At 35.9% G+C, this 19,644-nt stretch overlaps 1 protein-coding gene across 1 annotated transcript in view; it reads right to left on the bottom strand.

Moving 5' to 3' along the window:
• Fur1 (Furin 1) overlaps positions 1 to 19,644 on the bottom strand; it is a 249,244-nt gene that overhangs the window by 109,746 nt on the left and 119,854 nt on the right. The window contains exon 2 of the mRNA XM_036377147.2: positions 17,211 to 17,413. The gene's annotated coding sequence lies outside the window, so the exon portion shown is untranslated. The remainder of the gene's footprint in view (positions 1 to 17,210; positions 17,414 to 19,644) is intronic.

Raw genomic sequence — 19,644 nt, 5'->3', positions numbered from 1 at the left:
TTTACATTTTGCCGGGGGTAATCTCCCCTTTGTTTACATTTTATGAGGTCAATAACCCTTTTGTTTACATTTAGCCAAGACAACAACCTTTGTTTACATTTAGCCAAGTCAACAACCTTTATTTACATTTGGGGTTATTGACCCATTTGTTTACATTTTATGGGGCCAATGACTCTTTTGTTTACATTATGAGGTCAATGACCTGACATTTTGCCGAGGGTAATCACCCCTTTGTTTACATATTATGAGGTCAATGGTTGTAAAATTTTATGTCTCTGACACATTTATTTATTGATTTATCGGGTTCTTAGTAGTTTTAAGGGTTAAGAGTTTTTATCCCAGTTTAGCTTTTTCACACTGTCGTAAGAGGTGTGAAATGTATTTTTCCGTGATATAGCTTGAATGTTTTGGGAGGTATATACGTTTTCAAAATTGTTTAAACTGCAGATGCCACTTCTGAATGCGATTCGTTATACCAAATATCACTCTTGTATTTTATTTCCACATTTATGGCGCTTTATTTGTTTTCGATTAATGGCGTTTTATGGGCGTGGCAGTAGTCCGATTACGCTCATCTACGAACTCGTCTTCCCATTCGGCTAAGGAACAGGTGTACCAAGTTTCATCAAGATATTTTAATTTGTACTCAAGTTGTAGCATGCACGGACGGACGGACAGACAGTCACCCGGATTTCAACTCGTATCGTCATCCTGAGCATTTATATATACATAACTTTATATTTATTTCGATGAGTTTTAGGTGATACCAACAACCGTTAGGTGAACAAAACTATTATACTCTGCAGCAACATGTGACAAGAGTATAGAAATTGCCGTTTGACTAGTAAAGTTTTTAAACATTTTAAACTTGTTTATTTTTATTCATGAAAAATAATATAATATCAAAGGCTTTCTATATTCTTAATCTTTGTGCTTTTTGATATTTATTATAATTATTCATTGTGTTGTATTTTTTATTTTATTGTAGTTTTCAGTTGTTTTAAATTGTTTCAACTTATTATCATTGTTATGAAATATTTGAAATTTAAGCTAACACCTTGTGAACGAAATTTATTGCAAATTATTTGTTTTACTTAGACTCGAATATATTATTTTTTAATATAAAATTTATATCCTTTTTGAACGATTTTCCTGCTGCCGCTGAAAGCCTTGGCCAATCTAAACACTCGACCAAACGGCAAATATTTACTGTTAACTGTTACTGTCAACAGCAGACATTTATTGTATTTATCTAAGTGAAATATGTCAGCTTAATCTGGATACATGTGGTACATATGTTTTATTCACCATACACTCACTCTCATTCAAACACAATTATATATACACACACATACATATGTAAATGTAAATAACTAGCAAATAAATTAGCTGATACACCGAAGTGAATCATAGATTGGTTTCATGCGCCCGCGGTCGCGGCTGATAGGCATGGAGTAGGGAATTTAATTATCAGTCAAATAGCCAAAACGTCACAGTGACATAGAGCAGAAGTTATAAATCACATGACGAGCAAAGCTGTATGCCATGTGGAGGGAGCTACAAAACTGTTACACCGTTTCAGGGGCTTAGAAGTTCTCGTATTAGTGTTAGTGTGCGGAATCGGGTGGGTGAGTACATAGCTATGAGTGTATGTATTGGTAATGTTTATCATTTGTCATGTTGTGACAGTTGTTGGTTTACATATTTTGACAGCTCATAAGCGTAAACGACATGAATGACAAGCAATCTATGTACGCGACAGCATCAGCGTCTCCATGCCGGTAGTGTATAATATGATGTCCTTTGAAGTCATCAAACATATTGATTGACAACGTCCAATCCTGCTAACATTTTTACATACACTTAGAGGAGACAATTTGTTGTAAATGAAAGCAATCAATACGGCTAACGGCAACTTGGCTTACCACATTGATCATAAGAGGCCGTCCTTACTCTGGTGTAACTTTAGCATTATATGGGTCGGCAATAAATTCAGAATTCAGCTACGAGCTGTATCAATTATCTGATGTATTCGCATGCGCTTTGCTCATCATGCACACACACACACACATTTCCACCTACACGCCTATTCTTATCTTATCTGTTAATGTCGGTTTATCCGATGTTTGGTGATTGCATTTGCTCATGTGCAGTCATCAATCATCAAGAAATCATATACATATATGTACATATATACATTCATGAAACATATATACATACATATATACTTATCGCTTCACATATATTTAATTAGAACTATTTGCCATTTAACGTGCAGGCTTGCTTGTCCATAGAACTTTGGCGGTCAATTCCAATATTTCGGTGACTTACATTGCTCGCTTTTGGGCTATTAAAACGTCACACACATTACATGGCAAGCGATGAGTAGAATGGTTTATTGCCATTTTGGGTGTTTGTGCCTGGTATGGCGAACGATGTAAGAAACTTTTATACATAACATAAGCTCTAGTACATATTAACGGGGTTTCACAACTCTATACTGTGAGTTGAAGCTGTAAAGATAATACCGAAAAAACGTACGATGTAATTAATCCTTTAAATGGGATTCTTTAGTAATATTTATCCGCTAAATGACGATGTTGTCAAAATATTCTCCAAATTTGTTTAATATCCAGCCATACCTTTTTAGAGTTGCCTTTAAACAATACTCTGGTAAGAGCTAAAATTTCTATTTTGTCAATATTCATTACAAACAAACAAATAAATCAAACTAGTTTGGTTGCCGCTTGACATATTATAAATGTATATTGTATAAAAATAGTTAATGCGAAAGCTTTTAAAAAACATATATATCTCTCTCGTGAAAAATCAAAATTTTCTATTACAAGGATCATATATCCTATGTACATTGAATAATGAACACGTTTTCAGACTTCAGACAGTTACCCCGTCGGCATCTCTTATGTGAAAAAAGAACTTTGTCTGTCATACACTTAATGTCATCGTTACTGTCACTTTGCCTTGCAAAAGCAGCTCGAAATATACTGACAACCGGCGCCGATGGAAGACTCACGGAGCTAATACAATTGAAGGACTTTAGCGGATAAATTGGAAAAATAGCTTTTTTGCGGCTGACCAAACATATTACTATTAATATATACATACATACGTGATTGTGTATGTCAAAAGACTTTTCGTTGCTAGGCTCATGCATTTGAAGTGTGAGTGGGCAATGTCAAAAGCAGTCAAAGCACCACTCAAGTCAGGCTTCATGTCAAAGTTCAAAATTACTTAAGTTTGACAATTATTCACACTTATGTTATGCTATGCTATGCTACAAACATACAAGTGGAATACATGTGTATTAGTATGACATAAATGCGAGCGGTGGCATACTTTCATAGTGCAAATTACGAGCGGGAAAGCAGCAAAAATTAAAAAAGGCAACAAAATACTTAATATAAAGTAGCAAATGAACGAGACAGAGGGGGGAGTGTGAAGCCAATAGACAACACCAACGCACTTATAAACACCCATTAAACGCTACAAAACATGTTTCAAAAAATCAGAAATTTTCCATTAGAAAAAAAAAGTTTTGTAGAAAAATATGTCGATAATGAGTAAGTAAAATGTACTCTTCTGACGACAAATACTAATAATTGCATAAATACAGATTTGACAAAAAATACTGTAGCTTCGAACTGAATATGACTATTGAGTTGCTGTTGAGTGCTCTTCATGTGAGCGTATCGGCGATTAACCGGCATTCACAAATGTCCCTTGCATTAAACAAAATGGTTTGTTGGGTGCTTTTACGTGTCATATACATACTTACGCATGTTAGTGTGTAAGAGATACATGGATGTATTCATGGCGACACGAAAGTGCACTTATTTAAGTTGAAAAGGCAAATGTCAAACAAACCACAAAACGTCAACAACATAAACAGAGTGTGCTAACGCGCTAAAAGAAGTGCAAAGGCAGAGTGGAAAAAATGAAATAAAGTGGAATGTGACAGCTTGTGCGCACAAAGCGTATATACATATTTACATGAAGCAACTAACTTGGTATATGACCTTGAACCAGCCCGCGTAGTGAGTGGCAAAGCCAAATGCTCATATGCGAGTGTGTCTTCAGATAAAAATGACTAAAATTCATCCAATGAATGATAAAAAGCGACAGAGACATGCGTAGATTATAGTTTTAACGGTTGTTTTATACAAGAAAACTTTAAAAATTAATTAATTTCTTTTATTGTTTAATTCTTCTAGACATTCAACGGGTTAAGCTACACATCTGCTAACTGTTTTCTTGATTACTTTGTTGAGTTGCACAGTTTTAGGGCCTAACCTGGGCCATAGACTTTAGCTCAACAATTTGTGCCACTTAACAGCTCGAACCGAATTCAGAATAGAAACCCGTTCCAAACTGTTGTGGTATTGCGGCATCAATCTATCCTAAGCCAGCGCGTTATGATTCTGATCTCAAGCTTAAATCCTCAAACTACAATAGCTCTGGCTAAAGTGAAGCGTTAGACCTTTTTCTAACTGGGCAGTCACGAAGCACAGTAGAATTTCGCAATTGGACTACAAGTATGTCAAAGTCAACGAACATATACGCACGTGAATACATGTTTATAACCATGTACGTGTATATGCACTTTGAAGATTTTATTTCATATATATGTATGTTCATATGTGCACATAGCGTTCCAGGTAGTTGACTGAACTAAAAACGAGCGTTAACCATCACGCCAAACTGGTCACAATAATCTTTTTTTGAGGAAAGAATTGAATGGAAAAATTCTTTTAACACTGCAGTCAAAGTAAAATGTTTTCCACAGTTAACGCTCGCATTTGAGGACGCAAAAAAGCAACTTTTTCTACACACACAAATCGTAGTTTTAAGCGCACATCAGAAGTAACACCCAAATGGATGCTTTTGTTTTAAATACGTGCGATGCGGACACACACCGCCACACAAACTCAGTGCGAATGTATACGCTAGATTGCGTGTGTGTGTGTATTCAACTGGCATTTAATGGGTGCTGATAGCTTTTGTGCGCGTTGATTGAAGTTTAGCCATGCGCTCACAAATATGCCAGCAATTAGCATATCACAGCTTGCCATACTACTGCCTTTATAATTGTTGAAGTTAAAATTTTTTTCCGTCCCCAGAACCCACATACTTGCAACGTTATTGAAGCAAGGCATTTATATTGTTATGTTGCATATTTGTCGGCGGGTGGGCGACTATTGTTCAATAAAACAAAGCAGCTGTCATGTGTAACGGTATCTCAAAGATTGCTTTATATTTGGTCAGGTGCGTTTGGTATGAGGCAATGTGCACCTAAAAGGCACTCTTGCATTGTTATCAGCTGTTTGTCCTGGTGCACACATTGTTGTGAGTTTTTGGCGAACAAAATAGAAAGTGATGCGTGCATTATTCACTTTAAGCAGCACAGAAAATAACTCAAGTGCAAGGTGCATAGATAATAGTTCACATGAAATAACTCATACTAATGCATCTGGTGCCCACACGCATACACAAACACTAATTGAGTCATGCACACAATTCGTCTAAATTTTGTCAGAAGCATACATTTATGTATAAAACCAACAGCTTTACTCACTTTATTCTAACATGTCTGCTTGTAAGCGCCTTAATTGCATACTTTTAGGAAAAACCATGCGTTGAATTTAGCTTTTTAAAATTAAAAAAAAAACTTATTAAGCTTAGATATTTGAACACTTTCTATTTTAATTTTCTTTTCGAAGCTCCAAGCTGTAATTTTAGTTAAAGCTTAAAGCTGTTGAAATTTCTAAATTCAATGAAGCATATTCTTGGGAGCCCTCGAGCGTATGGAGAAATTCATTTCGAAAATGTATGCACTTAACAGCTTTTCAAGTATCTTTTTATTTTATTGTACACAATTTTCATAAGTTAACAACCTTGAAGTAAACTTCTCTTTCAAAATAATTTTAAATTTTTTAAACATAGGTAAGTACAAACCAAGTTTTTATAAAACTACAACCTTGCAATCCTAATTCAACATTAAGGCCAGCGAAACATGTGTATCTTAAACATTTACCGTAATGGTTTTGCGGCAGTTTTCTCGATGAATAGCTCGCTTACAATACCCATTTGCCGCTATTATACGCTTTCAAAAGCATACTTCAGGGCGCAGAGATTATCTGCTTCCACAAGCACAATTAGACACACACAGTCGCAGACATGTTATCATAAATCGCAAATCTCATAACCTTTTGGCGGAATTTTGAGAAATTTATGCATTTAACGGTGGAAACGGACAAATATTTGCATAAAGAAAAGGAAATAGTTGCAAGGACGAATAATTTATGACGGCGAGAAGAGAATTGGGGCGCCTCAAGCTCATAATAACCAAATTAAACGCACACATGCATAAATACAAATACGAAGTCCTTGCGCCAACATAAACACACACACAAACGCACATATGCATTTTTACATAAGCAAATACGCAAGCATTTGTATATGTATGAGTGAAAACTTTATTTTTGACTTACTGGTTGATTTTGTAATTAAGTTTTCGAAACACCTTTCACCTTTGAGCTCAAAGTAAAGGCAAAAGTCAGAGCTGCCGTAATAAGATAACTAATCAGCCTGCACTTTGTAGTTATTTTACTGTATGTTTCTTTTCTTCCACAGCTTTTAGTACGAAGGTAAGATCTCGTTTGTTTTCTTAATAAATATTGCTGACACCCAAAGGCAAATATGAGCTCGTTAAAAACTTTCGCAAAGCAGCGCCCACGAAGGCAAAGCATGCGAATTTTGAAACTGCAAACTTTATGCCAAGTAGCAGCAGGTCTGAGCGGGCAGAGCCCCAAATCAAAAGCTGCATGCCGCAGGAGAATAACCCAAAAGTGAACTTGTAAACATTCATACTTATCCAAATATACATAAGTGTGTTTGAATGTGTGTCTGTTTCTCTACCGCCACTGACAAGCAGCGCCCGATGTGAGCGAAAGTCAAAAATACCAAATAAATTCATATCAAAGTTACGCACACATTAGCAAACGGAATGAAGAGACAATGAAACATATAAACTGACTTGAAGCAAAACTTAAGTCAAAGAATGATGACGCGACTAAATGAGATAACGGAAGCCGCGCGAAAATGCCAAAGAGAATGATGAGGAGAGAGAGCGTTTTTGCAAGCATTGAATGTATGCACAGTGAAGACAATGAGAAGACAGTAACCCCATTGAAAGTGTTGGTGGCTTGGGTGACATGTTATGTATGATCGACTGCATCTAATCCGAAAGTCTATAGATTTCTACTAATATTCGGACCACCTACCTCGACAACTTCAATTTAAAGGATTATATATTCGAGAAATATTCTTCTTAGAGTACCTTACACTTTCTTATTGCATGTACAAATAATTTATGATTTGTTTCAGATAATAAGAAGATATCTGTAAAGAATCCTCTGGGCGAGCAAATCGCGTAAATTACTCATTTAATATTTTATGGACCCATGCTTGTCAAACAATTCAATTTATTTGGAAATTACACATGCGCGTGCTATTATGAGAGCATATACACAGCTATCCATTGTTTATTTGCTTGCGCGCGCATTAATATTTATTACAATTAACAATTTCCCGTGCGTTCGCCACACATACATGCTTTATACTGTACACATATGTATATGTATGTATGTACGAATACTGATGACCTGCGGAGATAAACCAGCTGCCTTTGAGGCGGCGTGTTAATTTATTGCTGTCGTTCGCACTAGTTGGCGAACTCGTTTGTAGCCGATGCAATTGTTTCAGGCCTTAAACTAACAGCAAGTTCATATTTGCGATTTAGTTTTAGGTAGAACCGCTGCTACAAAGCTACTAATGAAGTTGTCCGGTTGTTTTCCCTGATATAAAATGATCTTATTAATAAATATTATTATATAATCGATAAATGCCGGTTAATTATTATCGATTTATCAACATTTTTTTTTAGGATTTTAAGAATAAGAAAATACATTTTTTAACTTTATTGCTGGTTGGACTTAAGTTTCCAGTGTCTAACGAGTATGCTACTAGAGAAAAAGGTTATATCAATAACGCTTTGTGGTCCGCGGGTGCCAATTTTGTTTTATCAGCGGTACCACTTTACCTAAACCAAAAAATATTTATAAATACAAAACTGATTTGCAAAGGGCGGTACTACAGGGCGTATGCAGCACTAGCACAGTGGTCACACAAACCTCCACGGCGGATACGCAACTTTCAATGCTTTGTATGTGTAAAATCCATTGTTTGCTTATTGAACAAACGTGAGAGCCGCTCAAATTGAGTAAATTGAAAAAAGGATTAAGCAAAAGCACAACTGACCAGCAGAGCATAAAATATTGACATAAATGCATATATTTATACATAAATATATATATATATAATACTGATGAGCAGATATATGCAATTATGCACAAATATATGTAAATATACATACAAATACTTATGTATATACATATGGCGCAGCAAAGGCTTTCTTGACAGCTTTATTCACGATTTTACGAATGATTGCTTTCTGTTTGATATGTTTTTACTACAAAATTGATTTCCTCCTCCTAGCGATACAAACCAACATAAGCATATAGTATGGACATGCATGTATTTCTATCACTTGGACAATTATGTAAATCGTGCAGCTCTCCTCTATGTTCATCAATTGGTTCCTGGTAAAACTTTTCTGATTTTTTAATTTCCGTTTAGTTTTTGGTACACTGCATTCCACGTACAAATATGTTTAATTGTTGTAAGTGATTTTTGGAAGCACTCGAAAAGAAACTGCTTCAGCTTTTTGTTCATTTCCAATAGAATAAAACGTAAACCGAGTTTAAAACTAACAGCCCTATTTTGGAAGGCCTTTGCATTATAGTTGCCGGTAAACTTGCTTTAGATACTATAACAGAATTTTTCTTTGCAGATAACAATGCTGAGTTTACATTTTTGGGAGGCACTCAAAGTTAGTTGTTTCAGAAATAGTAAAATGAAACATTCGAATTTGAAATCGTTTAATAGATTTGAATTAATTTCTACCTTCATAGTGAAATTACAAAATTTCTCTGCATTAAATGACTCAGTATTTTAAGTTTAAAGGATTTGTAAAAATATTTACCAACTACCAACATACCTCAACAACCAATATATAAAGTGTAAAGTCAACCATATATTTGAAAATCCTTATATTACTTACATATACCCAATTTCGCACACGACCGCTTCTTCTTTATTTCATGATATTGACTCTCTCCCTTTCGAATGGAAAATCCCAATGGATAATTCAAAAAATTATATAAAGGTATTAAATCAGTCTTGAATAAAAAGTAATTAATTTTGATATGGTTTAATACCAAGGTGCAAATAAAGAGCTTTTACAGAGGCGGCATTTAAATTATTCTTTTTGAATAAAAAAACCCTTATTGTGACGTAACTATAAGAGTCAGACATATGCTGTCGCGACATTTTTTGTAGATAATTAAATATGCTGCAAAGTCATAGTAAATAATTTTGTTGTATAATCAATAGTATTCGCAGCGCACGCTAAGGATTTTTTTTTTACACCTTGGGTTATATTATTGGCGTTTTAGTAAGGAACCCTCCCAAACGTGCTGTATTTACCATGCAAGCAATGTCCGGTAGTGCCAATTGGTTTGGCAGCAAAAAAAAAATGTTATAAATGTTAAATCAACAGCAAAACATCACAAGACACGATGTAAAACAAAAAAAAGCAAGTTTGAGGATTTCTAGAGCTGCTAGAAAGCTTACTCATGAATTCAAAATAAAAATCTTATGCATATCAAGCTTTGCATGCAAAGGAACTTTCACACCAGCTAAAGAGAATCATACATGTTTACACATGCGGTTTTTTACCATAAGCAAAACCAAATAAAAAACAACTACTCACTGATGACGATACATTTGAATATCATTAAAAAATACAGAAAAATGTCAAAGAAAGGCACTATTAGTTGAAAAACATAAACCTTTACAGCATCAATAACTCAGGTATTACAATTTGGTAGGAAATGGTATGCGCCTAAATGCATGCAAAGAGTTCCGCACCATTTGCGCTCGTCACATCTTGAGAACACGGCCACTTACAGCAATTATGCAAAGTGGTGGCGCACTCATATTGTAAGCGCCGTTAACGTTTAAGCGTAAATGAAACTAATTATCAGTTTGCTTCGTAACTTGAAAAGAACACAGTCACCCATTTATTCTGTGAAATACTTAAATCATAGAAATGCGCCTATATGTATGCTACATTTTGGTAACCCATATTGTGTGTAATATGCTTATATTCAAAGATTATAATTCTATAATTTCATTTGGAGGGCATTTTTGTAACTTGCTGATAACAAATAACAACAAACATACCACACAATTGTTGAGGTTCGTTTTTGTTGCTATTTGCATGCTTTTAGGCGAAATTCGTTTCTAATGGTTATCTTGCAGCATTTTATGGTATATTTTTTCGCTGGTTTTACCAATTCCAAGTGCGCCAATTTACTCGAATTTGCCTCTGTTCACTGTGTTGCGTCAGCGGTTTCTTCCCTCTTTAGTTACTGGCGCTCGCAACTAGACAATTCGGAACGCATGTAAGTGCTCGTATTTGAATTATGGATTCGAGTAGTCGGGAGCTGAGCGCATTTTGCATACTGTCTGCATAATTGTTACGCTTTAGTGAAAGAGTGTTGCACGTGAAATGTTTTTAAACTTTTATTCTATTCTTATTGTTTTTGATTTTGGTTTATGCAAAATTTGAACATGGACTAAGTAGTTAAGCTTCTAACTCATACGAAGATATGGATAGGGCAATACAATCTACACATCATATCAATGTATATAAGCTCGGCGTCTGCAAGGAACAACTTCAATTTTGTGATGGGACTTGTAGCTTATCTAGTTTTCTTATTGCATATCCCACTAATAAGTAAGCGGTTAGAAATAGTTCAAGCACTTTCGGAAAGCTTTTCTGGACTCGGCTATAACATTTACAAATATGGTACATTTGTATATGATAATTTAAAAATGAAAGATTGTTTGAAATTCCATGGAGCTTTTGCAAACATTTTACCTGTTATTGCGATTTCGTAGCAGCTCATAACTAGAGCAGCCATTTAAGACAAAAAACAAACGTCAACACAATATCCAAAAACTTACGAAAATATTACTGCTTAAACATTTAAGTAAACTTTCGTTGTAGATTTACGTGAGTACCTGCCGGCGACGGCCTTACCTCACGGTGTTCTAAAACACAACGTATCAATACAATGCGTTGATAAGCGCCTCAAACAATACGAGCTATTTGCAAGTATTTATTTGGATACCAGTGGCAGTGTGTCTAGGTCCACACTACCATCTTGGTATGATTCGAGGCCGACCTAAAACCTCTTCCGTTTTCGGGTACGGCACCCAGTTGCTTGTGCAACTTCTTTTTTCGAACTGAAAATTCAGTTCTTCCAGCATTTAGGTTTAAACCACAGCCACCACGATACTCCCCAAAGGGCCGAACCCAATGAGGAGATTGAACAGAAGTCCAAGGGCTTTCTGCTCCCCGTGGTACCGGAAAGTCTCCGGTCAGACTGCGTAGCCTAAACTACTGCCAGTTGAGCTACCCATTACTCAAATGACTGGTGACATTTGTCGCTTGAACTTCAAATGTCTTTTTATTCGCTTTTTCATTTAAAGTGTTTACAATATTAGTTCAAGCTGAGTATTATAGCACTATTCCTAAACATACTATGCTGATATTACTGAGCAAGGTATATAATAACAGTCATAGTGCATATTGGCTTTTAGTCGCCTCTTACGACAGGAATGCCTTGCCGCGGGCATATTATATCCCCTGCCCGCAGGGGTACATTTAAGTAAAGTAATTTTGGAAGCTAAAAACTTGCTAACAGTTTATTAATGTTCAATGTTTTCTCTTCTGTTGATGGCTCGTTGCCCATAGTCGGCTGCAGAGCGAGTTTCTCAGACCGAGGATTATTAGGAAATATTATTATTGAGATTATATTTAAATGCATCAATCCCGAAGAGTCCATAGTTAAACAATAAAAAATGTCGTTGAATAAAAAGAACTTTGTGTATTTTTTTCCTCATAAGGATTGGGAAAAAAGCACTACAGAAGTCCCGACGCTTCGAATGCCCTATACTAGGCACATAAGTCCATAGCAACGCCAAAAAATGTTTTTTCACAGCAAGGAACGGCAACCAACAAAAAACAAAAACAGAGCCAAAAACACAATAAATGGAGGTGTTTCGAAGACTAGGCGGCTTATTGTTGACTTTTATAACGGTGAAATTACTGCTACAGCTGTTTTTTGCAATGGTGAGTGCCTTTATGTTTATTTTCTTTCTTGTTTGCTGCTTTGTTTAGTGCTTCTTCTCTCGCGCTCTTGAAAAAAGTACGAATGAACTTAAAAATAACTGCTTACAACTTAAGCAACGCAATGACAAATGGAACAATACTAAAACAACTCGACGAGTAAGCTATTTGCTGAAACAACAACAACAATCGCAGCTGTCAGTTGGAAAAATATACACAACACAAGCAAGCACATGAACACTCTCACCCAGAACACGCCGTAATCTGCAGCCCATTTAAGCCACACAAGCTGGTTGTAAGTCAAAAAGGATGCAAGCTGAGAAAAATTGCTGAGTGGCGCAGAAAGTGGAATGAAGTCGATGCGTATATAAATGCGCCTTTTTTATGATGACTTATAGCACCAAAAGCGAATAAGAACAACAAAAAATAGATACACAGTATAATCAGTCCACAGAGAGTGTTGCAGCATTTTAACCGCTGTCATCACAATAGTATTCTTAGCGACGAGGACGGCTTTAATCTGTGTATCGTCTGAGCTTCCCTCCTGGTTATCCGTTTTGTTTTAATGGCAGTAACTCCACATTCACCGTTACTTTGGTTTATTATAATGAGTTTTTTGGATACTAAATATAACGCAAAGGTTGCAACTATGCATTCATCTCTTAATCTAGATCGTGATTAGCAAACATTCACTGACAATTAGCAGCGCAATATATATGAAGACAATGAATTGTTAGGTTTGATGGGTTGTAAATTGGCTCCAAAGGAAAACCCCAAATTCAATGTTCTCAAGTTCTGTTGCTCATGTACATGCGTAATATCGTTATAGTCACTAAAGACGAATCGCTAAATCATTTCCCAAACTTAAAGGAATTTTTTTTCCTGCAACGGTAACTGGAGATGGACACATTATGATTGAAGAGTTTGAGTTGGTTCCCACACTACCACCAGTACCTTCAGTGTGGAGCGATTTGAACTTGGACGAATTAAGGTTCTTTAAATATGGATTTAAATCTAATACTAAGCTTAATAGGAAAATGCTGATCGATAACAACCGCCGTCCCGATTGACTTTGAACTTTTCTCTAAAAAGACGAGATGGCCAAAAAAAACTGCTCAAATAAGCGTTTTACTTATGTCAATCGAGCCACTGACCACTCACCTAGTTTCAAATCAAAATTTCCTCTGTGTATCCATTTAGTACATAAGATTCCGTCATATTTTATACCGAAACCCGCCAATTAAATATAAATTTAACATACATGTGCGCTCATTAGTTCACAGTGTTCTTTTCGACATTTCGCCAGTCCAAAATGAGCTCAAATAATGAGAATCATTATGAGAATGACGACTTGAGGACTTGACGACGATGAACGTTCTTTTAAATGAAGCGCTTAATTTAAATCGAATGAAATTAGAACACATCTGCCATCATTGCAGGATTAAACGTGAGGCATTAGACAAACAAATTGTAAGGAAAGCACAGAAAAACACAAACAAATAGCAAGCGAGTAAATTATGCCTTTGCACACATTCCTCACACACACACATACAAAGAAGTCAATGTATGGCAACGTTGATAACTAAGCCAATTTAGAGCGACGCTGGGCGAAGAGGCTTGAAAAGAGGGCAGCGTTGCTAACGAAGCGAAAATGAAAACGCGACTCTGTGACACACCAACATCAACTGCCATTGCTGCCAACAACTCTATAAAATAATGAAAACTTATGACATGCTCATTAGGCCTTCACTCAATTTAGGAAATTACAAAATACCCGTAAAAATGACAGCTGTCAATGGGCGAGTGTAAAACTACTCTGAGATCATTTCCTCGTGGCAATCGCTTGCTGTTGGAAAGAAAGCAAGTAAAAAAACAAGTAAGGAAGTGCTAAGTTCGGGTGTAACCGAATATTTCATACTCATACAACTTGCAAGGATCAAGTCCGTGGAAGTTCCTTCAATTAATTAATTTTATAAATATATAACTCATACACTGACCGACATATTGAGCATTGGGTTTGTTAGAATAACAAAACTCATTATATGTGGTATATGAGGGTTTCGGTAATTCGTAACCCAATATTACATATTTTCGGCATTAAGCTATAGTATGTCTAATATTATCCGTTCTGATTCAACCTATTTTTCACAATATTTAACAGTTTAGTTTCGATTTAGATAATTTTTAGTCATAAGCTGGCACACTTCCAAGTCAGTATTCGTGCATTATTTCGATACATTCATTGGTGCTTAATTTGTATCCTGCAAAGTGAAAAATCAGATGGAATTTAAAATTGTGTAGAGTAGAATGTAGGCGTGGTTGTAGTCCGATATCGGCGAGTCCCGAGATATGGGTTTTCACCTAACTGTAGGCGGTGCCATGCCCATCGCCTAATTCTGACCCCGGCTCCTATAAAGTTCTCTTGTACCGTCTCGGACATTCAATCGAAACTCAACTCGTCTTGTCATTCTGATCATTTATATATATACGCCCCTATATCTATCTCCATTAGTTTTAGGTGGTAAAAACAACCGTTAGAAGAATAGTATACTGTGTAGCAACATGTTGCAAGAGTATAATAAGAACGCCCCTCTTTGTTACTTATAAAACAAAGAAATGCAAACAATGAAACATGGAATTTGAAACAAGAAAGTGGCAGAAACAAAAATTTTGCACAGAAAGTAATTAAGTGATGAGAAGTGGAGTTGCAGGGCTGACTCCATATGAACGTAACCAAACCTACAAGAAAAGTGGGAGATTTCAAAGGACGAGGTGCGACTTTAATGAAAGTGCGGACCAACACAAGAAGCGGAGCAGCTCCATGAAGAAAAGGCGGTGAAGAATCGGAATCCGCCACCAACAAGCAGACAAGTAAGTAATTGAGGAAAAGTTAAAGAAAAGGCACAAATAGGCACATAAGTAGCAATTATTATAATGATGGCATATTTTCCATGGAGCCGAACAACAACAAATGTTAACAAAAGTGTCGGAAAGAAATTTGATGAACTTAAGTATGTAGTACATGTGACTGTATGTGTATGCGGGTGTTTAAGATATAACGACTAATTGAAAGTAGACGTGATTTTATTATTTCCAAAACAGTCTCATGTAAATAGAAGGTTACCAGCTGTTTCAAAAAATGTAAGTGTCAGTAATATATTCAATAAAACTATCTTAAATAAAAATTAAATTAAAAAAACAATGCGCTTACGACATAAAAAGGTAAGTTAACATCAAATTTCTTTAAAAAAAATTGTAAAACGATTTTTATTATACATTTATTTTAATTTTCACATAAATTTTAAGATAGTTGTAGATATTTTTATTACCAACAACTCTGGCATATAACTTTTTTCTATAGGGCTTGTCAGAAATGGCGCTTTAAACCTTAAAAAATAAAACGACACCTCTCACCTTCATCTTCCTGACTTCAGACCCCCCGTAAATTTTTTTCCTTTAATTTCTGTTATTTGATCCTCTTTTTGCAATGGGTTCTTACTGTGATTTTTTACACTTTTTACCATTTTCAAAGGTTTTTACGCTAGCCTAATGTTTATTACTTATAATATTATTTCAACCTTCAACATAATATTAATTTTAATAATTTCTCTAAGATGTTTAAGACAGCCATTTTAGCATGGTAGACAACTAAATATTTAAAACTTAGTAAAAAATAGAACTATATTTGGCCCAACTTATATAGCGTGGTCAAGTAAGCTTTTTAAGGTAACATAAATTTGTATCAGCGTTGCCAATAGTTTCCACTTTTATTGTATAAAACATACAGTTGAAAGTTTTGAGCAACATTCCCAACAAATTTATTAAGCTGTGTTCATAACCTTAAATTCTTTGCCGTCATCACCGACATTGCACAAAATAATGCAGATATTCAAACACATTTCGACACACTCGCTCTACCAACAACTACCGAAAACACTAGACACTTATGCACCAGTTCTTACTTGCAACTGCATTTAAGGCTTGTGGCATGCAAAATAATGCACAAATGAGTGAGAATGTAATGCAGAGGTTAATCTTGTTGGCAACAAGCAACCAATTTGAGAGCCAAAACCGGAAGGTAAAAGTAAAAATTACAAACAGAAAACAAACTTTCCTTGCAAAATACAAGTTAAATCCCCAAGCGAAAGGTAGCGTAGCCCGCCTAACCTCGCCCCAACTAACCTGACAGCCACAAATTGGTGTGAAAGGTAGGATTTTCCGGAGCGCTTAATGCGGAGGAGAAAAAAATAAAAAAATATTTCAACAATGCAGTCGGATTTTGGTGTTTTCGGCATTATATTTTGTTGCTGTTATTATAATATTGCGAAAAAGATTTGCTTTGTTGCAACATTGTATGCCAGCTATTAGAAGCAATTTGTAAAGCGCACGAAGAGTTGAAGCAGTCGAGAAGAATGGAGAAAGGCACTTAAAAGGCAGCCATTTGCCTTGGCTTTTAACCTGTTTGCTTTTACTGCACACATGCAAAGGCGCCTATGTGTGTACGTATATACGCATGTCCTTGCTTATGTTTGTGTGGGCGTGTGCACTCCACTAGATTTACCTCACTCTTCCGTTAAGCCAAGTGCACTTATGTAAATTTTTCTAGAGGCGCAGCTCCGTCCTGCCAATTCCCCAAATGCATATTCTCTATTCACCCCTTCTTCTGCTCACCTTTTAGCACGCGAATGAGTTGGAGTTTCACAGGAAAAAAAGTTCTAAAGGAATGTTCTACGGGGGAACAAGTGCGTTAATAGTACTCCCAACTTGATGGCATACGCCCGCCCACCACGCCGTTAGCCTTGTGCCTGCGTACGGGGCGTTCGCTTTGTGTTCAATATGTTTACTCTAAAAGCTTGCTTTATGCGTTGCTCACCTTTGTTATTGCTGTCGCTGCTATTCTTTCAAGCGTTAGGTACGGTCTTCGTCTATTTCGATATTTGTTTGCTCCTCCGTTCCATGTCCAGGTGTGCGCTAGCTGCTTTCTGAGGGACTAAAGGTATGCGAGGTTACGACTTTCGCAATTTGTTTCGTTGGAAGCGCTATTGTTGTTGTTTATTTGTCTTTGTTGAAATGGATCTGCGAAGAATGCAAGGTAAATGAATGTTAAAATTTTTGTAGACACTGATGCAGAGTAAAATGTGTTGGTGGCAAGCAAAATATTAAAATTCAGTACTAGATTACTAGAGTAGATATTCTTAAAAATAGAATTTCCACACATGGCGCTAATAAAAGATTTCCATTAACATATCAGGGTGCGGAGCACATGTACACAATATTTTAGCTGAAAGGAGGAAAGAAATATTATTTTATATTTATTGTATTTCACATTTGATTACAAAATACTTCTTTTCATCATTTTTAGACTTCATTGAGTTTATTCTTGTGAGTTGATTCACCTTTTTATACCCTGAACAGGGTGTATTAAATTTACCACGAAGTTTGTAACACCTATAAAATATATAATATGTATATAAATGATCAGCAGGATGAGCTGAGTCGATTTAGTCATGTTCGTCTTCATCCGTCCGAAGAAATTTTTCAGATCGAGTAACTATCACATATAGCTGCTATACAAGCTAAGCGATCAAAATAAAGTTCTTGTAAGGAAATTTGTATTTGTGAAGGGTAACCATGTTATTTTCTGTTTTTAGTTAAATTAGTTTTTTTATTACAGTTTTTACAGTAATTTAATCTTAGCTTAATTTAGATATATTTATACTCTCGCAACCTGTTGCTACAGAGTATAATAGTTTTGTTCACCTAACGGTTGTTTGTATCACCTAAAACTAATCGAGTTAGATATAGGGTTATATATATATAAATGATCAGGATGAAGAGACGAGTTGAAATCCGGGTGACTGTCTGTCCGTCCGTCCGTCCGTGCAAGCTCTAACTTGAGTAAAAATTGAGATATCTTTATGAAACTTGGTAGACATGTTTCTTGGTACCGTGAGACGGTTGGTATTGCAGATGGATCACATTAGGGAGGGGCATCTGCAGTTAAAACTTTTTTTTAAAAAGTGGGCGTGGTCCCGCCTCTAATAGGTTTAATGTGCATATCTCCTAAACCGCTAATGCTATAATAACAAAATTCACTAGAAGCAAATGTTTTTAGCACTTCTATTGACGGTAGTTAGTTGAAATCGGGTGGCAACTCCGCCCACTCCCCATATAACGGTACTGTTAAAAACTACTAAAAGCGCGATAAATCAAGCACTAAACACGCCAGAGACATTCAATTTTATCTCTGAGATGGTATAAGATGACTTTATAGGAACCGCGTTCAAAATTAGACAGTGGGCGTGGCACAGCCCACTTTTAGGTGAAAACCAATATCTTGAGATCTGCTTAACCGATTTCAACCAAATTCGGTGCGTAACGTTCTTTTCATGTTTCTATGTCATAGTGCGAAAATGGGCGAAATCGGATTACAACCACGCCTATTTGTCATATGACACCATTTTAAATACCACTTGATTCTTTCACTTTCCACTATGCAAATCAAGCAACAATGATTATATCGGCATAAAACTTTGCGTGAATAATGCAATTAAAGTATGCCATCTTGCGGCCAAAAATTGTCTAAATCGAACCAAAACTGTTCAAACCCCTAAGTACTAAATATGTGGACCCCAGTGCCTATAGTTGACCTTCTACCGATAATATCAGTCAATCCACAAAGAATTCTTAAACGAGTATACCATTTGACTTTGCGAGAGTATAAAATGTTCGGTTACATCCGAACTTAGCCCTTCCTTACTTGTTTTCTTCTGAATTTCTTTATCCAACAGCATTTTTCAACTTACCAATTCCTCTAGAATTAATTTACACTTCCCTTTACTCTAAACCGTGGCCAAGCAAAGTTGTACAGTCACGCAAAAATAACAGCGCAGTCCCAATGCGTTTACACCTTTTACATATTTTTTTATTTAGTACAACTTTACTAAAATTTATTATTTGCTTTTCACGAGAATATTTCCACATGTATGGAATGCGATGTTGTGCAGAAAAAAATGCCACACCAGCTTAAACTTCATTAATGTGCATTTTTACACTTGATTGCATTTATGTTGCACAAGTGCACAAGTATTTTCTGTGTTCAACTATGAGATATAACTTTCATTTATTATATTCAATATACATGTATATAATATGCATACGAGTACATGGTTTTACATGGTTTTATGTGCAAATATTGCTGTGGTTATGGTCGTTTTTGAACCTACAATTGACTGCTTTGCTGCAGAAAAAGTAATTAATTTGCTTTCGTATTTATTGCAAGCGTGCTCTCACACTGCTACATTTTT

The sequence above is a fragment of the Bactrocera oleae genome, chromosome 2 (assembly GCF_042242935.1).
Source record: "Bactrocera oleae isolate idBacOlea1 chromosome 2, idBacOlea1, whole genome shotgun sequence".
In the NCBI taxonomy this organism is placed as follows: domain Eukaryota; kingdom Metazoa; phylum Arthropoda; class Insecta; order Diptera; family Tephritidae; genus Bactrocera; species Bactrocera oleae.
This window is presented reverse-complemented; position numbering and strand designations above follow the sequence as displayed.